Here is a 10,971-nt window from a genome sequence, read left to right as displayed (position 1 = left end):
GGCCCTCAGGCCACCCTCATGAAGTCTGATGGTGATTGTTTGGTCAGAAATATTCACACCAGTGCCCTGCTGGAGGTCATTCTGTAGGGCTCTGGGTAGCGCTCATCCTGTTCCTCCTTGCCCAAAGGAGTAGATAGCGGTCCTGCTGATGGGTTAAGGATCTTCTACGGCCCTGTCCAGCTCTCCTAGAGTAACTGCCTGTCTCCTGGAATCTCCTCCATGCCCTTGAGACTGTGCTGGAAGACATAGCAAACTGTCTGGCAATGGCACGCATTGATGTGCCATCCTGGAGAAGTTGGACTACCTGTGCAACTTCTGTAGGGTCCAGGTGTCACCTCATTCTACCAGTGGTGACATTGACCGTCACCAAATGCAAAACTAGTGAAAAAACAGTCAGGAAAGATGAGGAGGAAAAATGTCAGTGGCCTCCACCTGTTAAACCATTCCTGTTTTGGGTGTCGTCTCATTGTTGCCCATGTAGTGCACCTGTTGTTAATTTCATTAACACAAACGCAGCTGAAACTGATTAACAACCCCCTCCACTACTTAACTGACCAGTTCAATATCCCAGACGTTTCATTGATTTGATACTCTGATTAAAAGTGTTCCCTTGTGTTTTTGAGCAGTTTATATACAGTATGTATATATATATATAAGGTTTTTTTATTTTCATTCCACCTCAGTAATTTATACTGTATCATTAAGTCCATTACATAAAATCCAAATGAATATCCATTTTAATTCAAGATTGTAATGTGACAAACAGGACAACTGAGGGGGAGGAATACTGTTGCAAGGCACATCAATACAAAATGTGTTCAAATGAAAAGATGTACTCCATTAAGTCATTTGAAACTGTGATATCCGTGATGCAGTGGACCACTTTGCAGTATCACTGGTCTTATTCCCTGCTTTACTGCCAACTTGGGCTGCCCCCTGTGTTGAGTCTGCAGTTTCATCCTACATCTGTGTCTATGTTCTGTGGAGGCTGTGGTAGATGCATACAGTATAGAGATATATACAGTGATGCAAAAGAGGACACACAAAACCTAGATAAAATTCGATCAAAATGAAACAGTGAGATACAAATAAACTCATTAGAATACTCATTAGAACACTCTAGACGAGAACAGGCCACTCAGCCCAACAAAGCTCGTCAGTCCTATCCACTTATTTCTTCCAAAAAAACATCAAGTCGAGTTTTGAAAGTCCCCAATGTCTTACTGTCTACCACACTACTTGGTAGCTTATTCCAAGTGTCTATCGTTCTTTGAGTAAAGAAAAACTTCCTAATGTTTGTGTGAAATTTACCCTTAACATGTTTCCAGCTGTGTCCCCGTGTTCTTGATGAACTAATTTTAAAATAACAGTCTCGATCCACTGCACTAATTACCTTCATAATTTTAAACACTTCAATCATGTCACCTCTTAATCTTCTTTTGCTTATACTATAAAGGCTCAGCTCTTTTAATCTTTGCTCATAATTCAACCCCTGTAGCCCTGGAATCAGCCTAGTCGCTCTTCTCTGGGCCTTTTCTACCACTGCTATGTCCTTTTTGTAGCCTGGAGACCAAAACTGCATGCAGTACTCAAGATGAGGCCTCACCAGTGTGTTATAAAGGTTGAGCAGAACCTCCTTGGACTTGTACTCCACACATCATGTTATATAACCTAACCTTCTGTTAGCCTTCTTAATGGCTTCTGAACACTGTCGGGAAGTCGATAGCTTAGAGTCCACTATGACTCCTAAATCCTTCTCATAAGGTGTACTCTCGATTTTCTGACCGCCCATTGTGTATTCAAACCTAACATTTTTACTTCCTATGTGTAATACTTTACATTTACTGACATTAAATTTCATCTGCCACAAATCTGCCCAAGCCTGTATGCTGTCCAAGTCCTTCTGTAATGATATAACGGATTCCAAATTATCTGCTAATCCACCTATCTTGGTATCATCTGCAAACTTAACCAGCTTGTTACTTATATTCCTATCTAAATCATTTATATTTATTAAAAATAGCAGCAGCCCTAGCACTGACCCCTGTGGAACACCACTCTTAACATCGGCTAGTTCTGATGAGGTTCCTCACACCATCACCCTCTGCTTCCTGTGTCTGAGCCAATTCTGCACCCATCTAAGAACATCACCCTGAACTCCCACTTCTTTTAATTTGATGCCCAACCTCTCATGTGGCACCTTATCAAATGCTTTCTGAAAGTCCAGATAAATAATATCAAGAGCTCCACTTTGATCGTATCCTTTTGTTGCCTCCTCATAAAATTCCAGCATGTTAGAACACGACCTCCCTCTTCTGACCCCATGCTGACTGTTCCTAATAACTCCTGTCCTTGCCAGGTGTTGCTCAATCTTATCCTTAATAATTCCTTCCATTAATTTTCCTGTGATGCATGTTAAGCTTACTGGCCTATAGTTGCTTGGATCTGCCCTGTCACGCTTTTTATATAATGGGATGATATTTGCCATTTTCCAGTCCTTCAGAATCTCTCCAGTGTGCAGTGACTTCCTAAAAATATGTGTGTGTCCTGTGCTATGTGTTATGCAGGCTACTTCCCAACTCAAACATGTTGCATGGATGCCAAAACCACACCTTCACCTAACAATCTGCAAAATGTGAACACAATACAAAATTACAAGTGCCCCCAAAACCAGTAATTCTTCCATGTATCCACCCGTTGTCTCAAACCACTTATTACACTATAGGCTTATATGGTGCAAGAGCCCAACAGTACTTGTTGCAAGGCAGGAACCAACATTTTTAAACATTATATAAGAAAATATCTCTCATTCTCACCCATTTCATCACAGTGGTATGTAAATCCTATCTGCTGTTAGTTAGATTTCCTTTCAATGAAGCCATAGCTGATTTATCTAGCATCATCACTGTCGAACCAGAGGTTTGCACCATTCATTTATAATCAACAAAAACATAAATCAATTAGTGCTACACCCCTTCTGTATGATCTATGATATAATTAACTCTGCAAGGAGCCTTCTTAATTCACTGTCATATGCCCTGCACACCTTTCCTGCAGGAGGACAGTTTGATTTCACCCTGCAGCGAGAAATTCCTAAAGCCCTGTAGGGTTATAGTATAACCCTTGGTGGTATGCTCAGGAACGTTAGACTTTCCCAGTCAGAGGTCTGTAACCATTTGCATGGCACACATGAAGTATTAACAACAGCGCTGAAAGCCTGCCCTTCATTATTCAACATTATTGTGCATTGTCAAAAGTAAAACAACAGATGAAGCAATTTGGCCTTTACAGACTCTCCTTGCATATGGCGTACAGACAGCATAAATGTGAAAAGAAACAAATCCCTGTTTCAGAATTAGATATATAATTATGAACTAAAAAGCCTTTCTATTACAATATATTTAACAGTCATTTCACAAGTACTGAATTTCAATGCATATTTCATGCTGGTTTGTTCTATCTACAGTAGATTAAAGGTTTATTTTTTCTGCTAATGAAAAGTGTTTTTATATGGGAAAATTAGTTAAACAAGAAGCCCTAAAACAAAACACAAATTCAAAAACGTGTGGATTCTGTAGTTACAGACTCCGTAATGCACTGACAAGCAAAAACAGAAAAATGTTATTTTTATTCCATTTTTCAATGTTGCACACCATTACAAGATGTTTTACAGCTAGAAACATCTATCCATTATGTGAAGCCCCTCGTTCCAGTTGAGTGTTGCGCAGGGACTGGCCTCACTGCAGTTGCACAACAAAAGTGGGCCAACAAATGTGTACAGGAAAAGAGCATACAACGACAAATGCGCAGCACTAGTAACCCCCTTGGGGTACTTTCATTTGCTGGCAGAAGCATTTCTGCATTGAAGTTTCCTGTAGGTGAGCAGATTTCTTTGATGTAAACATTAACTTACCTAATAATGTCTGTCCCTCTTTTGCTAATGACTAGAGAAATATGCAAATTGACAAACCTTTGACTTTACAAAACGGGGTGCCTGTGTCTGGTCTGTTTCAGTTGATATCAGGTTATGGTTATACCCTGTGATACTGTCATCATCTGAAAAAAATACAGTCATATCCATTTAAATGCTAAGTAAAGTGAGAATCTTACAACAACCCTCAATCTTGTCGGCTATGAACTGACTGAATTGAAATGGTGATTTAAAATCAAATGACTGTCAGGTGAAAAAGGACAACCCACCATAGCACAGAAAGAATATCTGGACTACACACCTTGCATGACTCAAAATGTAACAGTAACTGCTGTGTGGCCAAGAGTTTGGTGGCCGCACACTGACCGGCAAAGAACTGAAAAAATATTTGATATTTGCATACATAGCTATTCTTTCCATACCAGGATTCTGTGCCTCCTTGAAACAGGAGCATCATACTGCTGGCTGCCCTGGAGGCATTTCAGGTTTAGCAAGGTCCTCCTCAACAGTAAGTGATAATGAAGATGCAGTGTAACATCTTGTAAACAATGTTACTTACTGTATATTTATCTCCTTCGAGTTCTGGGCTTTTCATACCTCTTTGCTGGTCTGTGTTTTGTAGCCACAACTGGGAAAAGCTCAAAGTGATAGTGCAAATGCGTGATTTAAAAATCAACAACAACAGGTGGTCCCGATCTTAATTCAGACAATGACCATCAAGCCCCAGTGCTAAACTGGAAAGCTCAACCTGCACATATGCATATCTCCACCCCAAAGGTATAGAGAACACTGCAGGGCCAACTGATCCAGCACCTCAGCTGAGAAACAGGTCGCATCACCCTGCACAAAGACAATCCTGAATATTACAAGAAGCAGTAGATAGAAAGAGTTACATTGAATGTATGATAGAAAAAAGTTGAGGGTTTTTATAGTCATTTTAATAATAAGTTAAATTACTGAGGGAAATGTATTACTTATTTTTCACAACATCCCGGTTGGGCTGTGGCCCACTGGCCCTTAATGCAGAAACACCACTGTTTACCGGAAAGGTTTTTTTTTTAAAATAATATGCATGAAATGTATATGTTGCCTGACATATAATGCAAGGAGAAACACAGTACAAGTGTGTGCCTCAAAATCCATGGAAGTAAAAAGCTACCTGTACTGTGCAATCCGGCACAACCTTTCTAAAAGCAGCATTTGTCTATGTGTCGGGATTAAGTGTTGCAGGTCTCAAACAAGGCAATACACAAAGACATGGCCTTTAACACATAAAATCACATTTTCCCATTTCCTTTTTGTGATGTAAAGTGCTTTATGTTTAAAAGTATTCATAAGTTCTTCAAAAGCATCAGGAATGTCATCGAAAGGCACAATTCTAATAACGTTTAACAGGCAAGAGATTTGTTGCTTTTGTAAATGTCCGCTAAATTACATTTTTGCAATTTTCTCCACAGAAACTGCCCAAGATGGAGATAGCAGGATATTAGCTGCATGTATTTGCTCTTGTGCACATTTTTCCTGAACACATTTGTCAGTCCACTTTTGTCAGAGTGCCACATTTTCGTGTTTAATTATGAGGTTGGTTAAGTTACACCATACCATGCTTTGGTCCCAACTACATATCTGGACCAGAATCGTCCTCTTTGTGGAGTATCAATGTATTTAATAGACAAGCAACTGTTAGGATCCATTGGACAACTAAAGATTACATTTATTTGTTATGGTGGCGACGCATGTATATGAAGTAACCTTGGGTCCTGGAGTGCAGTTTCCTTAGTCATTGTGCCACAGATGCTACCATAGCTTCTATCTGAGAATACTTACAATATAAAAGACATGGTGTGCCAATTCAAGACTGACTTCTATCCAAAATGGCTCTGTATGACTGCTGTGCTGAAGACAAAGACTTTTCCAGTTAGGAGAAATAACTGACATTTACTGTGCCATTGACATTAGATATGATTATCCAGGATATGGGCCTCTTTTTATTATTTTTTAATTACTAATCATAATGACTTTACTGCTTTTATGTTTCCTCTTTTCTATCAGTGTACCATTTTCTAAACAGCAACTGTGGTGACATCTTACTTGTTAACCTGGTAGGTAAGCACATGCAGCTGTCAGACACACTAGACAGGCCTTCCCTTAGTATGATGCTTGCCATTGGACAGAAGTGTCATCACTCCGGATGGACAAAAGGACAGGCCACACATCATGTGGTGAAAGCACTGGTATTCCCATCCACAGCTGAAAGATGTATGTGGGAGATGGGCAGAATCCTGCTGGTGTGTTTGACAAATGTGTGGTCCCAGTGTCAATATTGGCGCAGGTGGTAGTGCTGCTGCTTTGCAGTAAGGGGACTGTGGAAGGTTGTGGGTTCGCTTCCCGGTTCCTCCCTGTGTGGATAGCGCTTTGAGTACTGAGAAAAGCGCTATAAAAATGTAATGAATTATTATTATTATTATTAATATTCCAATATCCCTGATATCTGCCTCTATGTAGAATATTCAGCTGCATGCTAAGGGGTGTACACCTTGAGTAACAACATGGATAAAAATGTGAAAGAGGAATATGAGAATACAGTCTGAATACATGAATAGAAAATCTGATGTGTTCAGACATGCAAACCCAGCTAAGAATGTTAAGTGTCATTTTATAATTAAAAAAGAAAGTAAAAGCAGTGTATTGCATGACCAGAGCAGAATCAGCTATTAAGCAGGACCTGGAGTCTGCCATGAAATGGTAAGAAGCTTCTGTCCCAGTCTGGAATTTGCTCTTTGGAGTTGATACTAAGTGCTCCCTGCCACCTGCAAACAAGAGACCTTTGGGTTATTTAAGGAAATGTCACATTACATGACTTTTCCAGCAGTTTTCAGTCATAGCCTTCATTTTCCTAAACTTAGTTAGTCGGAGGTAGTTGCTTAATGTGACAACCCAAACGACTCACTCCCAGACCATCAAACAGGTTTGATTTTATCTTCACTCATGGTGGGGGGGTTATGTGTGTGAGAGCTGATAATCCCAATTAATGCTCATCCGGAAGCAAAATGTGTTTAATGTAGCAACATGGAACGTGGGTGTTTTGGACCTCACAAACAGAAGAGAAGCTTGTCAGTCTGATGTTTAATGCTTTACTACCACAACAGAAAGGAAAAAAACAAACAAGCGGCCAAGATTACTGCTGAACTCACCATAGCTGTTAACTCTTCATACAGTGCCATTTCCAACAGGTGGCACATTACTGGCTGTCTTATAAAGGGGCCAGCAGGTCAGCACTCAGTTGTTAGATGTGACATAGGTAGCAATTTTCAGTTGTTTAAATTGACTTGGTCTGGAGACAAGATCGGCAACTGCAGTCAACAAATCTGATATACTCCATGACTAGAAGTTGTGTAATGTGACATTGGCTTTAGAAGTTTTCACATCAGGGAGAAGCTGTTCTGTCAGGGACAACTTCTGAGTTGCAAATGGCACTCTTCTTTGTGTGTGGCACCAGGCTGAGCTGTTTCCCAGCACCCCCTGTGTGCCCCTGGACTATTACAGCTTCCATATCCTTCTTTTGGGACACAAATAAGGTGCTTGTTAATTTGACGATTGCTGGTTGTATTAGGAGTGTTCGGATCACCAGCTCTGACTCCTTCTTTTTTCTTTATTCTCAGCCTGAAGTCTGCTAATCCTTTGATGCTTCCTGAAATGAATATTTGCTACACTATTACTGTAGGTAAGAATGAATAGACTTCTAATAAAGATGCCTGCCAGTCACAAAGCTTGTGATGATAATCACACTGTGAAATGTTAATGAAGATTTAGCATTCAAGCTTTGATGACTGTTCTTTTGCAGATTATTGTTACAAATCAATGTCTTCCGTCGAATCAGCCATCCACTCATTTTCTGTACATTTTCTATACAAAACAGAAATAGAAACATTTTGCTTTCATAATGGTGTAGTTATTCAGGATTCTATGTAGTCATTCTTTCAATTAATAGCCTTTTCAATGTGTTGTCAGTGGGACAGTCTAGAATTAAAACCAAAATATATTTCAGCTGTTTTTTAGGACACTGGGAAGTTCACTTCTCTTTGTTTTGTCACTTTATGTGTCCAGTAAATCGCATTAAAATCTTCAAGTATGATGTGCTCATTAAGGTGTAGCCTCAACTGTGATGAGACCTCAGCAGAATCTCTAGAAGGAGGCTCAGGTCCAAGGAAGATCGTATGCCACCAGCATTTGAACCAGAATAATGGAAAGCTACCAAGCCCCTTTAGTTATGAAACAATGCCAGGAGGCTTGTCTTTAGAGGATAAGAAGGAGCAAAGGATAATAGCCCAGGATGACCAATAGCAAGAAGGCACCTTGTATGACACAGGTGCAACATTGTGCTAAACAAGCTAAAAGTGATTCTCATTTGAAGAGCATAAGCAACCAAAATCTGTTGACAATATGGTGGACATTTCACTCATTCAAGCTCCCTTGAAAAAGTGAAGTTTACTTAGTGTCACCTACACCTGGTCGCCATCTCCATGGAGTCTGCATGTTCTCCTCTTGTCTGGGTGGGTTTTTCTTCCTGATTTCCTCTCACATCCTCTATGGTAGGTTTATTGGTGACTCTATATTGGCTCAATGTGAATGTATGCATTATTAGACCCTGTTATGGACTGGTTCTCCATCCTGGGCTCGTTTCTATATTAAACCACAATGATATTTTGTGACCATGAACTGGACTAAGTAGGTCTGAGAATATGTTATAACTTTTCTGTGAATCCCTGACAAAAAAGGGAGCGTAGATAAAGTTCCAGTAATTTTGGTGTGTATTTGGGTTTATTATAAGGAGGAATGGTGACTGTTGGAAAAGAGACTAAAAATACAGTAGATAAGAAAGTCACTTTATTGAACAATCCAACATAGTGCCTTTCATTTCTATCTAATAGACAATTTTATATTTCTCCTTGAAAAGATGTTTTTAACAAAAAAAAAGCACGTTAAGATAATCTAAAGTAGACTGCTTTGAAAATGATATGTATGAGTCATCCTGAATATACCAACAGGCTAAATATTTAGAAGCAGTGAACAGTTAAATGCAAATGATGAACAAACCTCACTTGTTAAATCAGATGTTGGCACATTATTTTCAAAAAGCCAGGATCCAAAGATATAAATACCTTCTGAGAATTCTATAAAAGTATGGAATGGCAAGCCTTTCAAAAGTGTTGGAAAGCTAATTAAAGCTGAAACTTCTCACGAGGAAAGCGTGCAAACAGATTCTCCAACATCAAACTGTGCCATCTGCAAGGATCTTTGCAAAAGGAAGCTTTACCTTCTTGAAGGTACACAATATCTGTGTAAAAATAATTTATTGTCGCTGGCATCCTGTGAAAGGATTTTAAGGATGATGCCTTTACCTTAATAGAGCAGACACATCAGTCTGTTATAAGGTGTCATAGGCCATGTGGGTTTGGAAAAGGTCACACAAATGTCTCAGTCAACACTAAAACATTATTCATTGAGATATTAACCTTTGGAAATACGGCTTATAAATGAGACACACCGTTCTGTAAAACATATGACTTTTATTTTATACAAAGCTCTTTCAAGGACGCGTCTCACAACCCTAAAACTGGATTGAGAGTTTTAGTACATGAGTGGCTGGTCTTAGTGCAGTTCTGAAATGTGACCAGTAGTTATTTAGGCCATTTATGTAACAACTTGATTATTCCAGTCAGGGTCCCAGATCTGAGTGAAGTAAGAAAGAATCAGGATCCGGGTGCCAGTCAATGTGCTCTTAAGATATTTAATACTGGGCTCAGTCCGGACGGTGCTGTAACATAATTATTTGTTTGAAATTGTAAATCTCTATACTGGAGAGATTAGAATTAGAATGATTGACAAAAACAAATCTTTATTCACTGTGTAAATATTAAAAATATGAATAATGTTTACTGTTCAATATTTAAAATTCTAAACAAAATATCATTCTTTGAAAAGTTATTACATAGAACTTGCTTGGATAATCATGTCAGGTCGGGGAGATGCACTGGTATAGCAGGTTGCTGTGCCCATCACATAACGAAACAGCTTGGCATCCTGGTTGGGAACCCCCCAGGCAGACATGTGGTCCATTCCTACCCTATGGAAATGACCATCTATCTCTCGCAGCCAGATATATCATGGGTGTCTACTTGGCCTGGTCCAGCTACTCGGGTCCTCAACAATGAAATATGTATAATAAAGAATGGGAATTTCTAATTATGGAAGTTACTTTAGAATGACTGAATAACACTTTCTGAAGTGCTAGAGCATGGAAATTTTTAATTTTATGTAGAGTGCTCTGTGTTTCAGAATAACATCTCCGTGACACATAGGATGGAATTTCTATGTCAGATTGAGTAGAGTTTGTTTAACTCCCAACTGGAGAGACTTCTGTGCATAGTATGCATCTTCCCCCAAAGTCTTCTTCAGATTTTGTCTTCATCCCACGTTTCATAAGGATACCTCAGAGTACATCAATAAATCTAAACCTGTGCTTCTAAACGTGTGGTCCACAAGCTGACAGTCATCAGGGCAAAATGTATTTTATACCACTCAGATATGTTAGTCCGTTGTGCTTACACTTAATCATCTATTTGTAACAATCAGGGCTGCTAGCTGACATCAGCACTACTACAGTAAATCAATATATTAAGATACATGAGAAATGGACCTAACACTACCACCATGGGGCACACGTCTAACTTTCTTATGAATGGTATTAATTTTTGCTTCAGTTCCAAGTATTCCTGCACCCCCATCTCTACCTCAATCTCTCTCACTGTTTCTCTAACATGTAACACTTCTTCCATCTCAGTGTCTGTCCTGTCCAGCTGATCACTGTAGTGGACTCTCTTCTAAACTCACTTTGATGTCAACCTAGTTGGCCCACATCTGGTCGAGGCAGGCCTTTAACTCCATTTCACCGGTGATGCGCACATGAACACATCTTCATGGCCAAAAGTGTTATTATGGATCACAAACTTACAACATGCACATTGAAATGCAAATGT

The sequence above is a fragment of the Erpetoichthys calabaricus genome, chromosome 2 (assembly GCF_900747795.2).
Source record: "Erpetoichthys calabaricus chromosome 2, fErpCal1.3, whole genome shotgun sequence".
Lineage (NCBI taxonomy): Eukaryota > Metazoa > Chordata > Cladistia > Polypteriformes > Polypteridae > Erpetoichthys > Erpetoichthys calabaricus.
This window is presented reverse-complemented; position numbering follows the sequence as displayed.